Below are 22,683 nucleotides of genomic sequence, written 5' to 3' on the forward strand. Positions count from 1 at the left end.
TACGTGATCGTAGCACTTGAGCGTATTTATTTACGCCCAGTCCTGTCGTACAGACCACCTTAGGTGGTTTCGACTCGTGTGCATGTATACTTATTGAGCTATTGGTTAGCCATGATTAATGAGATATGGATAAGTCGTACAGGTCACTATAGGTGACTCCGACATATATGCTAGCCATGATTGATGAGATATGGATAAGACTTTTATGCTAGCCATGATTGATGAGATATGGATAAGTCGTACAGGTCATTATAGGTGACTCCTACTTATATGCTAGCCATGATTGATGAGATATGGATAAGTTGTACATGTCATTTTAGATGAATCTGACTGATATATCACTTTGTATTGATTTAGTTCATTTGGCCTACTTATTAATGTATGGTGGAGTTGATGGCAAACCGTGGTTTTGGTCATTTCTGAGTATGGTTTGGATATATGTATATATGTTGTACTGTCTTATGGAAAACGATACGGGTTTTACATTTAGGGGCATTACTTTTAGAGAGGTAATAACTTTGGGAAGCTTGGTTTTATTGCTTACTCACACCTTCTGTTTGGTGCCCTCCAGGTTTTAGCTGCTGAGTTTGTATCGACAAGAATCTGTGGCGAATCTTAGTATTGATGGATATTTTTGAGGGTATGATTCTTACCCACACTACTGTACCTTACTTATGCTCTGACATCGCGTGTGAAATGGGTTCGCTCCCACTCGTAGCGCACTCTGGTATTAATAATTTTTAGGTTCAAATTTATTCACTTTTTATACACCATCACATTTTATGGCTTCGTCACCTTCCAGGTGTCGGCCAGCACAGCTCAATTCAGGGTCCAAGTGGACTTTCTGGGTCGGGGTGTGTCAACCAATCCCTCCCCTAGTCCCTCTATACCCAACTCGACCCATCCCTCCCCTAATCCTTCCATACCCAACCCAACCCGACTTGGTCTCCCTGCAACGTGTTCGAAATCGAGAAGGCCCTAACCTCGCTGAGGAAGATCACGCAGACTAGAGATGATGCACGAGCCAGACTCTACACCTCGCAGTGCGTGGTTCTTGGATTTGGTCTACTATTCTAGTGGTAGAGAGCTTTATTGGTGATGTGTTGTTGTGATGTACTGGGCTAAAGGTGATGCTCAGCAGAGAACACGAGAGAGGATTTTGGGATCGCTTTTTGTAGTTGCAAATCTCCAGAGACCCATGGGTTATGGCTTTCTACTTTGGTTTGAAATCTCCGCGATGAATGCCTTGTTGTTGTTGTCGATGGAGAAGAAAGAAAGAAAACCCAGGTCGTGGTGGTGCTTATTTTCAGATGAGCTTTGGTGGCTGTCGAAGAGAAGAAGAAAAAGGGTTGGTGCAGGTGGAGGAAAGGGAAGGCCTACATTCCTAGGCCATTTTTTATTTGTTTAGTTTTTAAAATTTTTATTTTCTTTTATTTTTTAATATCTATGTGGGCCCATATTGACACATAGTGCCCAATCATTGTCCACATGGGCGCCACATCATCAATTAATGGCTGACTAAATAGCCAACTTAACGGCGGTACGAAATTATCCCAAAATTAAGACTTGAGGTATGACTCTGGATGAAAAAAACTTCATGTACCAAATGTTGAAAATCATGAAACTTCAGGGTAATAAACTAAGATTAACCTAATTAAATAAAAATTCAAAACAAGAGCTGAGAGAGCCCAACATTAAAAATGAAAAACCCAAATATTCATGCTTTGCTTAAAAGTAATCTTTATTGAATTTTTGATCCGATAATCCTCAATATTCATCAACAAAAACTTAATTCCTTGATTCCATTACTCACAAAGATTCAGTCTTCCTTCTTATCTTGTTATTTCTTTCTAGTATTTGATCAAGAAAGTTCATTTAACATTCAATATGTTCAACGAATCCATAGCGGTAGTGGGCCATTCGATCCATACGTTTTTTGGTATCAAAGCTAAGAGCCCAGGTCCCAATTTAGAGAAAAAAGTTTTTGGTTTGACAAATTTGCATCATGGGGTGTCTTATAATGGGAAGAAATTGAAAGGGAAAGTTGGTGGTGGTGGTGGAGTGCAAGTGGATTTGGTGGAGGAGAGTTTGAAAATTTTGAAGAGTTTGGATCTTGATGTGGTGTCGAAGAGGGAGTTCAGGGAGAAGGGTTTTTTGGGGTTGAGAAAGATCAAGCTTGTGTGCACAATGGGGTGGGCTTGTTCTTCTTTGGAGGATTTGGAGAAGTTAATTTTGGGATGGATGAATGTGGCAAGGCTCAATATGTGTTAGGTTCAAAAACCTATATGTGCTTCGATTCCCATTGCTTGCCATTCACTTTCGGTTTCCATCAGTGGATCACAAAGAGAAATAAAGAAAATTAACCACTAGAAACTAAAACATGATCGAATGTCAAGGAAGAAATGCGGGAGAGAGAGTAGTAAAGGGATCCATAAGAAGAGAGTTATTAAACAGATAAAAGCTTGCCGTTAGGGGTATATTTGGAAACTCATTGCTTGGGCTATTTAATTAGACTGGTTTAGTGTTGAGCTTTATCCTACCATTAAATAAAGTTATTGTATGACTTTTGGTTAAAATTCAATTGACATCCCACATCACCTAGGGGAGTGATCCTTAAATGTATATTCCCATTCCTACCTAGCACGAGGCCTTTTGGGAGCTCACTGGCTTCGGGTTTCGTAGGAACTCCGAAGTTAAGCGAGAAGGAGGCTAGAGCAATCCCATGATGGGTGACCCACTGGGAAGTTGCTCGTGAGTTCCCAAAAACAAAACCGTGAGGGAATGGTAAGCCCAAAGCGGACAATATCGTGCTACGGTGGAGTCGGGCCCAGGAAGTGGTCCCGCCCGGGCCGGGACGTGACATTCAAAGTTTTCAAGTCATTTTCATTAATTTTTCTTAAATTTTGAAGTATAAACTTAAAACTAATAAATTATAGAGGGACAATGTTTAGCCCATTCGGTTGGAGACAGTATATGAGTATGGCCTAACTCTATTCATTTAAAATAATTTTTTGTAGGACTATAATTATGGATGGGGCTATATTTAACTCTTTCAACTGGAGATGGTCTAAGGTTACACGCCCCAATCCTTTTGTTAGTACTCTATATGAACCTTGAATAAGTATAGCTAGGCAGTTACATTGTTCTCAAATGTAGGGATGGGTTCAAAAAACTGAAAACCAAACAAAAAATCGAACTGCAACCTAAAAAACCGAATTGAAAGTACAAAACCCTATCGAACCGAAATGATTTGGTTCGGTTTTGATTTTTGGGGTTCGAAAATTGAACCGAACCGAATAAATATATATTAAGTTTATTTCAATTTGTAATTTTACATATAATGGGTATTCATTTCCCAAACTAATTCCAAGCCCAAATAGAATGTTAGGCATCTTATTAGAAAGTTAGAAACCATAGCATACTAATTATTCCTTCATTTCTTGTCCTCAGCAATGTTCCTCTTCTCCATTTTTTTTCTTCTTTTTTTTTTCCTTTCATGCTGCCACACTCCTCTCTCCCATTTCTCTCTTGCCTTTTTCTTCTTTTGTTATCTCATCTCCCTCTCACCCATTTCTTTCCCCCCCTTTTTTTTTCTCCCCTATTGCATCTCTCTCTATCCCACTATCCAACTCATACCTCTATCGAAGTTAGCCATGGCTTCCGCTGTTAAACCCTAACTCGAATTCCTTACTCCGAGTCATGCACTAGTACCTAAAACAAGGAAACCAAAACAAAATCAGAAACTTTAACAAAATAAATAAATAAACAGAAATTAAACAATCCAAGGGATTAGCAAAGTTGCTAATCCCCGGCAACGGCGCCAAAAATTTGATGCTAACTAAGTAAGCACACAAATTAAAACCCTCTTGTGACAATTGTAGTAAAGATGCAAGTAGGGATCGTTCTAGACCGGGGATTAGGAGGGATTACTAAATCACTTGGAAACTGACTCAAAAACGTAAAACAAACGTTAAAAACACTAAACTAGACTCAAAGAATGTAAAACTAAACAATAAAATACTAAAACAAATCAAAAGACTCAAAGAATACAAAACACTTATAAACACAAACTAAGACACTTTCTAACTAAATTGGACACTAAAGTAAAGGGGGATTGAGGTTTTGACGAAATTAAACTAAATGCAACGATTGTAATTTAAAGGCAGAATGTAAATATGAATGTGATGAAAATATGGATGAATGCTAGCTAGAAGGTTCTTCTCCACACATGTCACACTTGCATACAATTTGATTTTCAGTTGGTCTTTCGATGAATTATGAAACTCAACACCCCGGGTTAATTAGGTCCGCTTAAATTAACCGTCAAGTTTTCCTAAAGTTAATGAATTGGATGATTGCATGCGACAACCCAAAGCATTCCCCACAAGTTCCCTACATGAATTGCATAATAGAGATACAAGCAAGAATCATTAAGCACACTGAAAACTATAAGTATTGACGAGGCATTCGTTACTATGATTGCTTGAAACTTATGCCAAGAATTTATTTAACGCGATTGTTTATAAGCAACCTCCACTACTTGTGAAAATAAGTTCATAACTATTAGGTGAAATTCACTTATATTCTAGCGTCATATTCATGCATGAAAATTAAGCGTGCACTCTCAATCAACATACATAAATAAGTTATCGATCAAGCAGTTAAACAAATTGAATCCACAACTTATGAAATTCCAACCAGATATAATCAATTCATATTGCAAGCATAAACATGGTTTCGAATCACCCCCTAGCTAACTAGGGGGATTTAGCCTCTCATGTTCACAACAAGAAAAATACAATTGAATTTAAACATAAAGAACAAAGGATGGATTACACCTAGAACGCCCAAGGAATCCACTTGAATTTCTGCGCGTCTAAGTCCTCTTTCCTCTTCTCCTTGCTGCGGCAGTGAGGTTAAATGGATGATTTGGATGTTATTTTGGGTTGGGGATGGATTTAGGGAGGATTGGTGGTTCGGCACTGGTGGGGAAGGTGTGTAAGGTGGCTGGACTGGTGGAGATAATGCACGGCAGATTTGGATTTGGCTAGAATGGTGGAGGGAGATGGCACGGTTTGAATGGGTTTTGGTGGCTGCGTGAAGATGGGGGAAGGCTGGAATTAGGTTATGGTGGCTACGGCTTGGTGAGAGAATATATGGAATTAGGGTGAATGGATGGTGTGGACGATGGAGAAGATGGGAAGATGAATTAGGGTGAAAAATGGTGCTGCGGCTGTTTAGTAAAAATGGGATATATTGTGACGGCTAGGCTTAGAGTGAATGGGGTGTAAAGGTGGCTGCGGATGGAAGAATGAATTAAGGGAGAATGGTCCAAAATTGCGGCTGAATGTTGTGTGAAAAAAAGATGGGATTTTTTTGCGGCTGAAAGAATAATGGGATACGGTTTTGGTTCTTACGGCTGTTTGTGGCTGATGAGAAAATAAGGTCCATAATAAAAATGGGGTCACGGCTTAGAAGGAAGAAATTAATGGGAAAAAATGGCTGAATAAAAAAAAAGGGAGATAATGGAGGAATATTAGGGTGAAATAGGTTATAGTAATGCACGGATTAGAGGGATGGATTTGGATGGTTGCTAGGTTTTTAAGAATTATGGAATATATGAAGAATAATGTGCGGCTAGGGGAGTAAAAATGTGTAGGGTTTTAGAAAACTAACCCTAGCTTATTTAAAATTAAATCAAAGGCTTACGAAAATAGGAAATTAAAACATAAATATAAAGGTGCGGCTAGGAAGGGAAATAGGGCTAGGGCCTTGGTTTTGTGTCCTAAAGTGCATACGAGGCCTATAAAGTGGCTAGAAAATATGGACGTTTAGAATTAGGAAAGGTTACCAAAACGGGAAACTTAGGGTCAACTTTCCTAAAATAGGAAGCCTTGTTTGAGTAGGATTCTTCGTTTTGGTAAGAATTCATCGTTGGCATAGGAATTCGTCGTTTCTTCAAGTCTTCAACTCATTCATTCCTCTTTCGCTCCAAAATACTCCAATTTGCATCTTCTTGCACACTTTGGCCTTATAATCTGAAAATACACAAAAGTGGCCTTAAACACTAAAATAACTAAGTAAACACAACATGAACGCACGAGAACAAGCTAATTAAGTCGCATGAATATGCTCCTATCAACTTGCAGGTATGAATAGCTATGGAGATGAACACAAGAAATGAGGAGCTGAGTTTCTGAGATATATATTTTTTTTAATAATATTCTTTTTATAAAAATGATCGATCACAACCACAGATCACTATTGGCAATACAAAGCTTTACATTCTTTGCCAGATGGCCTAACGACTTACAAAAGACAAAAGGAAATAACTAATTCATAACTAATCCTTTATCAAACTACTAATGCAATAATCCTAAGTGTGATTAAGGAAGTCACAATTACATATCATAACATTTCCATCCCCTTGTAAAAGAACCTTGTCCTCAAGGTTAAATCAAAGTTGAAACTCAGGGAACCAGTGAAGTCATCAAAGTCTTCCCGAGTGGAGTCTTCCTCGCTACAGCCCTCCCATTGCACCAGTAATTGAACTCCAACAATGTTACCCTTCTTATACATACGCCTCTGCAACACATCAACAGGAAATTGCTGAGATAGTCCATCATCTGTCACGGTAGGTAGTGTGGTTGTTGGCAATTCATTGGCTCCCAAATTTTTCTTCAAGCAACTCACATGGAACACATGATGCAATTTACAATCAGCTGGTAATTAGAGTTTGTATGCAACTTTTCCCACATTAGCATCAACAACATATGAGCCATAAAATTTGTGCTGCAGCTTATGGTAAGAGTGAGAAGACAAAGGCTGAAGTTGGTATGGAATTAGTTTAAGGTAAGCCAAATCCCCTACTTCGAATTCTCTCTCTGTCATGTGCTTATCAGCCTGAGTTTTCATTCCATTCCGTGCCACTTTAAGATTGTTTTCAGCAAAGAGAGAATCATATCCTTTGCTACCAATTGTTGCTCAACAAGCTCAACCTTAGCAATGCCATATTCATAGGGGGGCTGGGTGAGGAGGAGGGTAACTGTAAACCACTTCAAAAGGGTGTAAACTTGGAAGAGGCATGGTATAAGTTGTTGTAACTCTATTCCGCCCAACTGAGCCACTAGAGGCATTTTCTGGGTTGTGCACTGGTGAAACAACGAAGATATATCTCCAAACATTTGTTTACAATCTCAGTTTGGCCATCGGTTTAAGGGTGATAACCCGAGCTAAGACACAATTTGCACCTGTGCAGTTTAAAAAACTCATTCCAGAATGAACTCAGAAATATAGGGTCTTTGCCACTTATTATTAAAGTAGGCATTCTATGTAATTTAAAAACATGATCCACAAACAATTGTGCTACATTATCAGCTGTATAAGGATGAGCTAAACCAATAAAGTGAGCATACTTTGACAACCTGTCAATAACCACCATCACCACTGCTTTTGCTTTGCAAAGAGGCAAACCATTGATGAAGTTCATGCTAATGTCTTGCCAAATGTTTTGGGGAATAGGCAAGGGTTGCAAAAGACCTAGTGGAGTGATTGTTTCGTATTTGTTTAGTTGACAAATGTGGCATTTAGATACAAACTACCTGATATCAGATTTCTTCCCCACCCAATAGAATCCCTTATTTATCATGTGATAGGTTTATTGAACCCCTTCATGACCAGCTGTAAGAGTTGTTTGGTGCTCGACAATGACTTTGTGCCTCCAGGAAGAAGTAGGACTCAAGACCACTCTAGCTTTGTAATTTAGAAACCTATTATCAAGGTGATACTTGGATTGTAATGTAGGATCCCTAGTAGCAGTGGTAGAAGATTCTTGAACCAACTGTTGCACCTTCTACACAATCCACTCATCATGTTCATTAAATCTTCTTAACTCATCCATCCAACCCCATAAGGATATGAGATGGCCTTACATTGCAACTCTTGATCATTCTGAGACAAAGCTTCCTCAGCTAAGGGGATAGCTCCAGCAATCCGAGAGATAGCATCAGCAGCTAAATTTTCATTTTGAGTTTTGTAGTGTATTTCATAATCGAAATCGAAGAGTCTGGTCACCCATTTTTGCTAAAATAGAGTGTGAGCCTTATTACTGAGAAGGTACTCGAGGCTGTGATGATTTGTGTGAATCACAAAATGCCCATCCTGTAAATAATTGTGCCACTTTTTTACTGCATATACAATTACAATAGGTTTTCGCTCATATATGGATAAGGATTGATTTCGACGACCTAATGCTTGGCTAGATAAGGCAATTGGTCGGCCTTATTGTTGCAAAACTGCACACCAATTCCTTGCCCCGAAGCATCACATTCAATCTCAAAAGGAATTGAGAAATTTGGCAAGGCTAGAACCTATGGGGAAGTCATGACCTGTTTCAAGTGAATGAAGGCATCCTGAGCACTTGAAGACCAATGAAACCCTTCTTTCTTGGTTAACTGATAAATAGGTTGGCATATCTTGTCGTAGCCAGGAATGAACTTTCTGTAATAACCCATTAGCCCCAGAAATCCTCTTAGACTTTTCACATTGGTTGGAGTCGGCCAATTAACAATGGCCTGCAATTTAGAAGGGTCAGCAGCTACACCTTCTCAAGAAACAATGTGACCAGGGTACTTTACTTTACTCTGACCGAAGGAACACTTTTGTTTCTTGAGAAACAAGTAATGATTTTTCAAAATCCAAAAAGTAATACTCAGATTAGCTAGATGATCCTCCCAAGATTTACTATAGACGATCAAAGAATACCAAGATAAAGTGTCTAAGATAAGGTTTAAATATGTGATTCATGAGGTTTTGGAATGTGGCAAGTGCATTGGTTAACCCGAAGGGCATAACTAAAAATTCATAGTGCCTCTCATGAGTTTGAAAAGCAATTTTATTAATGAAATCAGGGTGCATCATGATTTGATGGTAACCAAACCTTAAGTTAAGTTTTGAGAAACATTTAGCACCAAACAACTTATCCAATAAATCATCAATCAAGGGTATAGGAAACGTATCCTTAATTGTGATGGAATTGAGCTCCCTGTAGTCCAAGTAAAGACGCCAAGTACCCTCCTTCTTCCTAACCAACAACATTAGGAAAAAGAAGGGTTAATGACTAAGTCGAATGAACCCTAATTGCAACAACTCATTAACTGCTTTCTCAATTTCGGTCTTTTGCATTTGGCCATAGTGGTAAGGCCGAATGCTTGGGGGTTTTGCACCAAGAAGCAATGGGATGTGATGATCATAAGTTCTATCCGAAGAAAGTGTAGTAGGGAGCACAAATAACTCATCGAAGTTCCCTAATAATGTCTGCAATTCTTGGATTTGAATCATATCAAGCTCAAATGCTTCTAACTTGTCTTTGTCCAAAGAATAGAGAAATAAGCCCAAGTTTGAAGTGTGAAATTACTTGTCCAAATGCTTCAGAGAGACTTCTTACAGAGGGGGAAGAGTTGCAGGCTTGTGAGCGAGCTTATAAGTGCCATGGTGTTTTTGGAATTCCATGGTTAAGAGGTGGAAATCCTATAGGATGAGACTAATTGTAGATAACCAATAAACCCCCAACACTAAGTCACAGCTTCCCAAAGGTAAAGCATATACGTCATGTGTACACTGATAACCCCCAAAAACAAGGGAGTAGCTATGAATGCTTCCAAAATCCAACAAAATTCTCACAGGGAGTGTGCTAACTAAACCCTCCACTTTCATAGTTTGAGATTTCTGTGGTAAATTGGTGTTATAGAACGCACACTCATTGAGCTCCATGGTTTGGAGTTCAGGTTGCAATTCAGAAGGTACATCCTCAAATTCCTCCTCAAGTTCAACGAAATCAAGCATCAATAGTTGTTGACCACACTTATGACCTTTACTCCACTTTTCCACACAAAACCAGTACTCCCCACTCTATTTTCTTAGCAATTTCTTTGGGGCTAAGCTTCTTCACAGGAAAATTACCAAATCTGTTGGTTGAGGAAGTGAGAACAAAAGGAATAACTGCCTGAGGCTTAATCTATGATATAGGGTGTTGAGTACCAATTCTTAGCTTAGAAAGCTTAGTGTCAAGTTGTACTACAAACACAATCACCTCATGCACATTTGCAGGCCTTAAAATCTACACATAAAATTGCAATTCCTTTTTCAAACCACTTAAGAAACAACTCTTAAGCAGTATGGGGCCAACATCACGAGTACGGTTTGCCAATCGACGAAACTCAGTAATGTAGTCTTTGAGATGACCTGTTTGACTAAGTTTGAAGATAGATTCTGCATAATCCTCAAACTTAGAGGGACCAAATTCGGTGCAAAATGCTTTAGTAAACTCCTCTTATTGCAGTGTGGTCTGAAAGCAGTTTATCCAACGTAACCAATGCAACGCCACCCCCCCTCAAAGATGGAAAGAAACGGTCAACACCTTCTGATGATCAGTCGTAGTGTAGTAATCGAAGAATTGTTCCGCCTTATAAATCCGGGCAACTGGATCATCACCAGGTGTGAACTTAAGGAAGTCAATCCGAGGTTGCCATTGTTGGCGAGGTTATGAACCACTGCTCGTTATAGATCTCCTGATGTGGTGGCTGGAATGGCGCATCGGTAAGAAGAGGAAGATCTGGGTTGTGATGTGGAGAACCACGAGTCGAAACGAAAGTGGAGCCGTCTTCACCCCCAATCGCTAATTCGTTACGAAATTGCTCAAAGCCCACAAGCAATTTAGTATTCGTAGTCGTCGATTGTTCCCATAAAGCTGCAGCAAGCGTAGCTTCAAGGGTGAAAAAATGAGCATTGAAAGAGGCTTCAAGAGCATCAAAGCGAGCATCCATGGCAGCGGTGTGTGCAGCATTCAAAGGGCATGGCATACAAGGAAGGAGACCAGAATCGAGAAGATGATACCAATTGTTAAACCCTAACTCGGATTCCTTACTCAACTTGCAGGTATGAATAGCTATGGAGATGAACACGAGAAAGGAGAAGGAGCTGAGCTCCTGACATACTTTTGTGGAATAATATTCTTTTTATAAAAATGAACGATAACAACCACATATCACTATTGGCAATATAAAGCCTTGCATTCTTTGCTAGATGGCCTAACAACTCACAAAATACAAAAGGAAATAACTAATTCATAACTAATCCTTTATCAAACTACTAATGCAATAATCCTAAGTGTGATTAAGGTAGTCACAAGTACATATCATAACATCCACCATCGTTGACAACAAGGTGGTTCTTCTCACTCGCCATTGTTGACATGCACCAGATCTAGCCACCTTTCACCGCAACTATTTTGATGGACTTGTTTTCCTCGTTCACTGAGCTTCGATCTGGAAGATTCAACTAAGTGTGATGCAAATTGTATATAATTCTTGTCGATTTTATTCTTTGATATGACTTAATTTTGATAGATATGAGTAACTTGGGTATGCAATTTTATTGATCTGGAATTTGATCTTTTGTTTTTAAAAATTCTGTTAGATTTGAATGGATTTGAAGTGTTATATTTTTAGCTAAAGATTTGTTTCCAGTTTCTTCAACTTTTATTATATTCGGCATTATTTGTAATTTTTTTTTTTTAAAACCGAACCAGAAAAACCAGACCAAACAAAAATCGAACCGAAAAAAATAGACAAAAACCGAACTGAACTAAATAGTAACTTCGATTTGATTTTCTACTTCAATTTCAGCCAAAAATCGAACCGAATGAAACCAAACCTAGCCTTACTCAAATGCCTTGTTTGGTGTCTAGTGTTGGGATGGATAGGACAACTCTTTAGATTCAAAATGTATCTTGAATGAACAAGTCATACCAACTTCCAAATTGTGTCCAAAATGAGGGTAGGGGATATATTAGTCATAAAAAAACTTTTTAAACTAAACATGATATAATTTTCTTCATGACTAATCCATCTTCTACTTCTAACTCGAAAAAAAAAGGGACACAATTTGAGAATTGGTATCCACGTACTCAGTGTCTTAGATTGCCAAATTTGTGTAAAATTTTGAGATGAAGGCTCCTCTAGGGTGGATAAGAATGATACGAGTGAAAAAAAAGAGTAGTACACAGGTGGCAGACTAAAACAAGGACATGATTTGATGGCAAAATTGGTTTCTTGATTTAAACAAGAAGTTTCAGACCAAGCGTTCAGTCCTATTTAAAAGTGCTTACAAAAAGTTTCAGACCACTAAAAGCCTTTTTGACAATGTTAGGTTAGAAAAAAAAAAAAAAAAAAAAAATTTATGTGCTTTAAGCACCTGCATTTTTATTTTAAAAAAAAAATGTGCTTCTAACATACTAAAAGCGTTTTTAAGCATCAATGCTTTTTAAAGAGGCATTTCCAAATGAGCCTACAACTCTTTTTTTTTTTTTTTTTTCAACCCAGACTCACCATTTGGGATTATTTTCTTTCTACTTTGTGAAATGAAAGTTTCAAAGTTCATCTGCAAACAAGTAGTGTATTGAAAAGAATGATTTCATTCCATTAATGCTTTCTAAGAACATCATTCCGCATAGGTCTCCCGAATTTGGATGAATACATAGTGGATTAACAGAAAAGAGAGATAAACTATAGGCCAATGGAAGTAACTTGATACAACAGCAAAAATTATAGGAAACAAATAGAAACTTATCATGTCTACCTAGAGAACTAAAGATAACTTACATGGCAACCAGTCATCATGACCGTGAAGGAAACCTTTGTCTCCACCATGCCTGAGATGGCCCGCAGGAAGAAATCTACAAATAAAGGGAATTTGCAAACATGATACCTCGCCGGAGGCTTTCGCTTGCTCCAGTGAATTTCTCTTCCAAAGCAACTTCTCCCACAGCATGAGCAGCGGCACGCAATTGAAAATAAAACCAAGTCGGTTAAAATCACTAGATAATTTAAGTGCTACCTCAAGTGCTCAAGCAATTAATATTTGGGCATATTTCTCAGAACTAGAAACAAGTCGTTCACAAATTTCCATGCACATTTAATCTGCCCTCTAAATTGAACTAAACCTAGCAGAAGCAATTTTCAGGGTACAAAAATTAATCAAAAGGGCAAAACAAGTTTTAAGCTACAATCCCCTTTTTCAGTGTTCAGCATGCACTTTCCAACTTAGGGATTTGAGAGAAGGTAGAGATACAATTTGAGTTTTAATCTCTATCAGAACAAAATCGTGATATTTAAGCGAAGGTGTTTAGGAATCTCACATACATGTTAGTAAAATATTTACCACATAAAACTCATGCAAATGATAGTGCAACATTGCAGTGCACACGCTAATTGCTTACTGACTTCCTAAATGTTCAGAAAGACAATAAGGATCAACGATATCTCATTTATTCCATAGCTATTGAAGTCATGTGCCAACCCCTAGCAGTGAAAACTAAAGAATCGATGGAACAAAAATTTGCCATGCAGTTCATAAATGCATTTTCTATGAACATTTGTTTTTGCTTCCATCACAATTCTTCAAGAAGAACAGGAACCTTGAATTGGAAAAGAAATTGAAAACCTCTAAGCAGGAAGCATCCAAGCAAAAAAATTAGTAAATACCTGGTTCAAAAATTCATCAAGTCTTCTAGCTGCTCTAATGATACTACCCTCAAATATATCTGTCATTTGTGTAACCTCCACGAAACTTGCACCTTGATAGAATATTTATTAGAGAAAGAAATATGGAAATATTAGTCCTTAGTACTTGCTAAAACAATCCAAAAGTTTTCTTTTATTTTTATTTGGTTGAAAAAAATCAAAGGTTACAGGGTGAAACCTCTTAATGAAAAAACACTAACAAAGTTGAACCCTCCAGACATTACAACTTCCAGTAAACCAATATATTACAGTAGACAAACCAGTACAGTGAAAGAAAAAAAAGAAAAAGTTGGACACCGATAGTAAAGTGCCTTAAATAATATCCAAATTTAGTTAAATTAGCGTAGTATGATCAACAGACAAATAAATAACTTGTAGATGCAAAAACAAATTGGTAGAAATGAGATGATAGGAGAAACTTTTAAACCCATCTTACATGAGTAAAGATGAAAAAAGCTGAATATTCTATCTTGTTAAACACTCCCAAATTTGGCAAATTATAGTTTTAGCATCTATACCAACATGCACAGATTACACACAAAAAATAATACACTAACCTTTGACCAACAATAAATCACATCCATCAAGAATGGTCTCACTGTTGATTCAACGAACTCTTCAATGTTTACATCTAATTTGCATTCATGTTGTATCTGCAATCATGTAGCAACAGTTACACAATTGAACAAAATAAAATTGGTACATATGAAAAGTGTGTGAAGCTAAACATTATAACACCTCTGCTATTCTTCTTGCACTCGCTTGGAGTTGTTGTAATGGTCTAGCAAGCTCCGTCCTCAATTGTATCTGCTCACTTGATTTATCTATTGGAATAAAACAACTTGCAATTGCCGCAATTTGATGATGATCCAAATCGTTGAAAGTACCTAAACACATATAGCATTTATACTTACAAAAAGCTGAACAATATTGATGTGAGGGCTGAAGAGTTGATAATACGACCAGCTTCACTGGCCCAGTGGGCTTGGCTATGTCCAAAATAAACTTTATTAGCTTTCAGGAGTTCTTTATCTTATCATATCTTTCTACTGTTATTGCATTGGCCACATTCAGTCCAACAGCCTGCCTTAGAGTAGTTCCATCGGAGGTGGAATAGCCCAGCACCTAGTCCAAAAGTGAGGCCAGCACCTAGTCCAAAAGTGAGGCCAGCACCCTGTCCAAGTGCTCCAGCCAGCAAAACAGCCTGGCACCCAGCCCAAGCCGGGCAACAGACCAGCCCATTTTGGATAGACTCAGAAGCCGATCTATTTGGCTGGCGCGTGCATCACACTTGCGACTGGGCGCGAGTAGGGGACAAGGGTGCAGGCGGCGAGGACCGCTTGTCAACCCACTTGTGTTTACCCGAATGAGGGCTACGTGACCCTCCTTAGAGTCGTTGGATTTCCAACAGCTAGTTTTTGTAGGCCGTTGGATTTCCAACGGTAAAAAAAAATTTAAATTTGACTTTTAAAATGGACCATCCGATCACAGATCAACGGTCCACCTTTTTTCACCAAAAAAAAAATAAAACAAAAAAAAAAAGGCCCAACGGTCAGAATTTTGACAGTTGGCCACGTGGCAGCTTGTTAGCTGTTGGATTTGAATATTTTTCAAATCCAACGGTCCAGATTAATTAACAACATTAAAATTAATTAACAATTATGATTTTTTTTTTTAAAATACAAAAAAAAAATTTAAAAATTAAAATTTTCTTTTTCTATAAATACCTAACCCTCATCTTCCACCTTACACCATATTCGGATAATGACACGTGGCGTGACGAGATTAGTTAAAAATCTTATCCGAAATTAAAACTATTTTTTAAATTTATTATTTTATAAAAAAATTATTAATATTTTAAATGGACTGGGTGCTAGCGCATTTTGTAGGGGTGGAGATCGTTTGTGCCAGTGTATTTTTAGACTGGGTGCCAGCACATTTTTTTAGGGGTGGAGATGCTTTGGCCTATTACTGTTCATTAGAGTCTATTACTCTTCACTGAAGTGGATAAATGGGCTGAGTGCTGGCACAAAGTCTTTACGGGTGGAGTTGCTCTTATAACAGGTCTTTTATAACAGGTCTTAAGTGATAAAAGCTTTTGCAGGCCCAGGAAAAGAAAAGTGCATGATTATCACCATTAAACATCAGTTCAGTAACAAGGAGTTCATCTCCTGTGTCTATCAAGCAGGCTGCCCGCCCCTTTAATTCGACAACACCCTCAGCATCGATGTGACCAAGCTTCTTCAAGACCCGTGAACGGTTCTTAAGTTCATCACAAAATTTTTGAAGCTGCAGAATCAATTAAAGTCAACTGATAAATAAATACATAAATAAAACCGAGTAAACAGCAAAGTTGAGCATGTATATCTTTTGCAAATTTCTTCACATGCGTCATCAGAAGGTTGTCACACATGCAGAGTAACATTGACTCATCATCCCATGAGTCGTGGTTCTACTTCTGCCAAACATCAGAACTGCTTAAGACAGAAGAATACAGACGAGGCATACCTGGGACTCACGCATTTTGGACTTAAGTTGTTGAATTTCATGATCCACCTCTGCTTTCCTTTGAAAGCATTTAATCTGGTTCACATCTTGAGACTGCGGTGAACCAAACAATAAGCACAGAGTGATAGTGGGGTAAATTCCTTGAAGAAAAGATATTTTTCTCCAGACAGTAGAGTCCCTTAATAATTTGTTTATAGAACAAAAGTACTTTAAACAAATGACAAACCTTATGCAGTGGATGTTCGTATAATTTCTGTTCAAGAGCCTCTATTTGATTGACTAACTCAACAATTTCAGGATCTTCAATGCCCATATCCTAAAATCAATATATTGCAGATATCGACACAAATAAAGGGTTTAGTGAAAAAGGCATAATCACTTTTTATTTTAAAAAATGCAAGGAGATAGGGCCTTAAATAGAACAGGTTGCTAATTCAGAGACCTGCAGATTAAATCCTTACCATTCCCTGTGATCAGTTAAAGTGTTACCACCCAAACATTACAGTTTGACAACAGGAAACTGTCGTAATAATATGGTAGACAGAAAGTCTTTTGCCCCAATGTACCAAAGACAGTTGATCATTATTACCTTTACAGGATTCAGCTTTGGAAGGCCTTGTGGAAAACGAGTTCCCAGCTCCTGAACAGCTAGAAGAATACTTTGCCTCGCCTCCAACGGCCGCAAATCAGAAGGGATTGATATTCTGAGTTTGCTTAGAGCAGAAATCAGGGACAATTGTACAGGGACCTAAAACAAAGGGAAAGAAATATCAGGAACCCCAGAAAAACCAATTCAATTACTTGAAAACTTAATGAACCACATCTGAACTTTACAATTCAGTTGCTTCAAGTGCATGAACTTACTACATGCATTTCACCCTTTTCTCCAGGATGAGGAGGACAAGGTTTTGGCTGTGAATTGTTCTCACTTGAACCAGGAGAACAGTGGAGCAAAGTATCGACTATATACCCACCACCGTGCGAGGACAGTGTGCATAACCCGGATGACGGCTTTTTAACCACATTAACTACAACTTCCCAGCCCCAATCTGCACTACCTTCCCTAATCTTGACCTGCGTAAAGAAAAACACCTTCTGAAGAACAGGCAAAGACATGACCTTCAACCCTTGTAGTTGAAAATTAACATCTGCATTTCTAAGTTTTACAAGCTATCAAGGTGACGCAGCCATAGGCCTTAAGCTACCATATAATTGAAGTGAACATAGAAGCTTAAAGACAAGGCATAAAATGAAAAATTAATATCAATAATTGATTAGGTAAGACATCAGTGCAACAAGAAAAAAAGTAAATATTTTCTTATTGTGTCTGACAGAATAGCACTTCAACCAGAACACATATCTAAGCATCAAACAGAAATTAGAAGAAAAAAACTTTAGACCGCATTTTTCAGTTCCAAAGCTATTAAATACGCATCTACACAAAGTAAAGGTTAAATTTCAACTAAGAGACTACATTATCCGATTTAAATGCTATTAGAAAACAACTGCAATAAGTTTGCAAAATTTCAAATAGCTTGACCATTCTCAGCACATACCAAGCGGCCAGGAAGAAGAAAATACAGAACTCCTTCAGGTCTTGTTATCTCTGACATCATTTTCTTCTCAAGTTGAGCTATATCAAGTTTTATCTTATGATACTCAGCAACTTCAGCCTGCACATAAAACGTTAATCCATAAGCATGCAACAATAACAAAAAAAACAAATTTGAAATTGAGGCGGAAAGACAACCTCTCCTGATGCATCAAGCAATGCTGCTTCCTCCTCAAGCTTCGAGACCTTTTCCCCTATACCAGGTAAAGCCTAAATATGAGAGAAAGATCCGTAGTGGTTAGTCATTATGCACCAGATTCTGGTGCAGAACAAATAAAATATGTGATTCCATAGAAACCTTTTCATACTGAAATTGGTGGAATGAATTCTTTATCACGTGTTCAGCTGTGAATTGGCCTTCCGCACGGCTCAACAAATTCAAAATTGAGTAATAGCTGAGTCTGAAAGTACTAACTAAAGGAGCTGGTTTACCCAAAACCATATCCTTGAGTGTGTTCATTTCCATCTGCAAAAAGTAACAAGGTAAGAATTCATTTCCTGACTTAGGAAAGTAAATGGCTTTCTTGCTTGTTCAACATCACACTGGGCTGCGATAGAATTCATGTGATATAACCAAACATAAATAAATAAAAGGGATCTTTCTCATTATAGCCAAGCATAAATAAATAAAAGGGATCTTTCTCACTATACCCTTTATAAATATGAATTTAGCTCCGAAAATATAGGACAATAAAACATAACAAAGCAAGGGAACAGTTAAACTCAAGGTGACTAAATGGAAGACCTCAACATATGGAAGGACTTCCAATGATTGATGTATAATGTTAAATTTATCAATTTTGAATCTATACAGAAATTAGTGAGTAGCACTTGTATACAACGGAAAGATGACTACTAGTAGAATCACCTGTTCATCAATCATTATGATACAAATACCCCGCTCATCTTTGCCACGACACCCAGCCCTTCCACTCATCTAGAGCAATTAAGATAATAGTTAATAATCAGAAAAAGAAAATATCATGTAGCACGCACAAATATACAAACACATGTCATTTTCACTTATTATTTCTCCTAAAGAAAAGCAAAAAAACTCTTCACTTACCTGGATATACTCACCAGATCCGATATACCAGTGACTATCAACATCCCACTTCTTAGCAGCTGTGAAAACAACAGTTTTTGCTGGCATATTTAAGCCCATTGCAAACTGTTCACAAAGTACAGATATTGGTAGAAAAAAACTAATTATTATCTTCACATCTAAGACAGAAAGAAACTAAGTAAGGTACAGCTCTAAACTAAATATATGAAAAAGGAGACCGAAACAGAAGGAAACAGGTGCTTAAGAAAGATTCTTACTGTCTCAGTAGCAAAAAGGGCTTTTACAAGGCCTTCTTGGAAAAGAAGTTCTACCAGTTCCTTGATAACAGGAAGAAGGCCGGAATGATGAACAGCAATTCCTCACTGAAGAAGTGGCAGCATCAACTCAATAGCAGGCAACTCCCTGTCTTCCTCGTTTAAGCAGAGTATTGCATTACGAAAAACCTGTTCAACAGCATCCTTTTCGTCTTGGCTGTTAAAATCAAGCTTAGACATGGGCATCGCATGTTGTTCACACTCTCTTCTACTGAAGCTGAAAATTATAACTGGCTGAAATTTCCGTTCCATAATCATCTGAAAATTTATGGCATAGAAGTGGTATTAAATAAGTAAATGAGCGAATGAACGAAGAAGGATAGGCATATGAGTGATGTCAATTGAATAAAGCACCAAAATTTGTTGGATCAATATAGAAGTATTTGCTCTAAGAGCCTTGAATGTGGGGAGCAGCCTCATTTCTAACAGTCCATGTGATAACCCAGCCTTTAGGCAACTTGCCAAACAGGCTACTAAAGAAAACATTACGCTATGAGAGCATTTTATACTCTACTTTTCTTTTTTCTTTCTTTCTCTTTGTTCTTATAACTATAATCTTTAGATGTCCTACGCAATCCCCTAAACAGTGACCAAATTACTTCTCGGACAAGAATAGGTAAATAGATGTAATATTTTTTGGACAAGAATAATTATACTTATTGGAACTAATAACAGGTAAAAAGATGTAATATTTTTTCATGGTATTTTTTCAAATACTAGAAAAACCACCTTTGGAAGGAAGAGCAAACCTTCAAGAGGGAAGAACGAAAGTTAAAGTTGAAGAGCACACCTTCACAATTTTGAATATGTCTGAACCCCCGGATGCATTCCCAACTTTTGCAAGTCTCCCACTAGCCTTGTTATTCTGTGACCATCACCCAACTTTTGCTTTGAGAAAGTATCATGAAGCTCCACAAAATTTTCCTCCCTGAATTGTTCATTCTCATCCACCACAAGATACAACCCGTTCCCACCCACCGGAAAAACGTAATGCTGCAGAGGAGTTGGTCGAAAATCTGTGTACACCACATGACAAGGATGTTTGTGCAAATTACAAATCCACTCTGCAAACTCAGTTGCGTTCGACATTGTGGCTGAAAGAAAAACCATTTTAACAGCTGGAGGCATAAATATAATACTCTCTTCCCAAACAACCCCTCTTTCACGATCCTTCATGTAATGAATTTCATCGAAGATAACCCAGGCGACTTCCTTTAAAACCTCTGAACCCCTGTAAAGCATTCCCCTAAGGATCTCAGTAGTCATAACCAAACAACTAGCATTTGATGAGAGTGTAACATCTCCAGTCATCAATCCAACATCTTCAAACTCCTGGCTGAGCTCTCTATACTTCTGGTTGCTCAGAGCCTTCAATGGCGAAGTTTATATAACCCTCTGCTTGTCTCTAAAAGCCATGGCAATCGCATACTCTGCGACTGCAGTCTTACCAGCTGAAGTATGGGCGGAGACCAAAACTGATTCCTTCCGTTCTAAGCATGCCACAGAAATTTGCTGAAAGGGGTCAAGGGTAAATTGGTATGTCTTGGCCGCCTCGCCATTATACACAGGATTTGAAAGGGTTCCATAAACCGACTCATCCTTGGTCGAAGCGTAGTCACTGGGAACTGCAACCTCATGCACACATGTTCGAGTCAAATGGCGTCGCTTCAGGGGAGATTCATCGGTGGGAGTTTCTGTGATCTCTGACGCTTCAGGTTCTTTTCGTTTCGCAGGCGTTGGAGATTCTTCCATCACTAAAACTACATCCACTTCTCAGCTAAACCCAACAAATTCTCCTACTAATAATATTGGGTTTTCCTTCTGCAGATGAAACAAAATGTCGTTCGTTCAACACAAAAGGAATTTACTTTGTCTTTTTTTGGAGGAAAATCAATAGGACCCAATACTTGGAAGAATATAATCGTCACAAATATTCCAAAAATTACACAAAAAGTTTGATTTCTCATTTTTTATTTAAAAAAAAAAAATTGCTTTTGGATTTCGGGTATGAACAGCCATTGCACGTATGACCAGCGTCACCTAGGTTACCCTAAGGAAGATTCAGATTAATTAAGTTAACCCAAATTCCACGAAAATTGTGAGAACTTAGACGAAAATGGGAAGAGAGAGAGAGAGAGAGAGAGAGAGAGAGAGAACCGAGCTTTCCCCTGTGAGAAACAAGGCCCTAGCTTGACATATAGTGTACGGTACTACAGGACAAGTGTTCAAATCAATGTTAGGGTTTTACCGGAAGAGCCAATTCCTGGCAATTTGGGTTTCACCGTCTGTTGCAGAGCTATCCAAATAACGGCGCTTGGTTTTCACCAAATCGGATACCCTACTTTTAATGTGACTCTCATGGAAAGAGATTACAATTGTACTATCAAACCAATTAAAAAAACCTAGAGCATGTGAACCTTAAAGTAAGATTCACTATGAGATAAAGTTTAACTGAAATTCGATTCTACTGAAAAGAGGTCATTGAGATTAGTTAATGCATATATAGAAATGTGATTCTACACAACACGAAAATGTTTAAAAAAAAAACTAAAAGCAAACAATGCATTCATCGCCATCTGATGGAGGAGAGAATAAAAAGGTCCTCCACATTTCCGCGGATCCATCACCAAATCAAATGACAGATATGTTGCGTTTCTTAGTTTTGTTCGAACATTTTTAGGCAAGGTGAACATCCGTGCAATCAAGAGGAATGGTTCAGAATATGATTTCTCTTAGTCGGACATGATTCTTCAAAAATATTCCCATTTTACCCAATAAACTTTGCTCAACAAGTTACCATGATTTTTTTTTTTTTTTTTTATCCCTACGGCCTCTTTGCAGCAAATAAATAGCCTTAGCTTATGTGGGGTTTTAATCTTTATGTATCCTCTTCTGTTATCTGGTCTATCTACATTATGGTCACGTGTACTGGTTATACCACAACATCAAGTATCAATAAATATTCATTCATATTACGACACTTGAATTACTTATATCTCGTGACGTGTAATCATATCAATATCACTCTACTCTTGTACGCCAATCACCTATGCACATAGTAGCCACACAATAGAACATTATGCTCCGGTATACTTCCATTAGTAAACGATATTGTGTTTGTGAATTTTAACTACTTAAACCACAAGCCACTTGTATACCAAAAAAAGTTTTTATAATCATATACTAGCCTAAATCCACACACTTTGTGTGTAAGACCAGTTTTTTTTTTGTTTTTTAACAGGGGGTTTGTGCAATTAAGAAGAGATAGGGAAGGGTGGAATGTTTTGATAATATGTTGGTGAAGAAAAAGAGAAAAATAGTACAATTCTTTTTGTGCGAAATTATCTTAATGCTTATGATTTTTTTAATATTTTTGTTGAATTATAAATAGAGGACAAAATTGTTTTTCTACTATCTTTTGGTTGACATAGAGAGTTTGTTAGTAGATAGCTACTGATTCATACTATTCGCTATGGTGTAAACTACTTTTATTTAGGACAATTTCCAACAAAGTAACAACAAAGGGCATTTGGTCTAGTGGTATGATTCTCGCTTAGGGTGCGAGAGGTCCCGAGTTCAATTCTCGGAATGCCCCCACACTTT

General features: G+C 37.8%; 1 non-coding gene and 1 pseudogene across 1 annotated transcript; one reads left to right on the forward strand and one right to left on the reverse strand.

The window, feature by feature from the left end:
• Positions 1–15,635: 15,635 nt before the first annotated feature.
• LOC103952197 lies at positions 15,636–21,444 on the reverse strand (annotated as a pseudogene).
• A 1,159-nt stretch (positions 21,445–22,603) lies between these two features.
• Positions 22,604–22,675, forward strand: TRNAP-AGG. Its single transcript has one exon. It is a non-coding gene; the product is annotated as a tRNA-Pro (tRNA).
• The last annotated feature ends 8 nt before the right edge of the window (positions 22,676–22,683 follow it).

This window comes from the organism of the source record quoted next, unplaced genomic scaffold, assembly GCF_019419815.1.
Source record: "Pyrus x bretschneideri cultivar Hongxiangsu unplaced genomic scaffold, Pyrus_bretschneideri_v1 Contig46, whole genome shotgun sequence".
Lineage (NCBI taxonomy): Eukaryota > Viridiplantae > Streptophyta > Magnoliopsida > Rosales > Rosaceae > Pyrus > Pyrus x bretschneideri.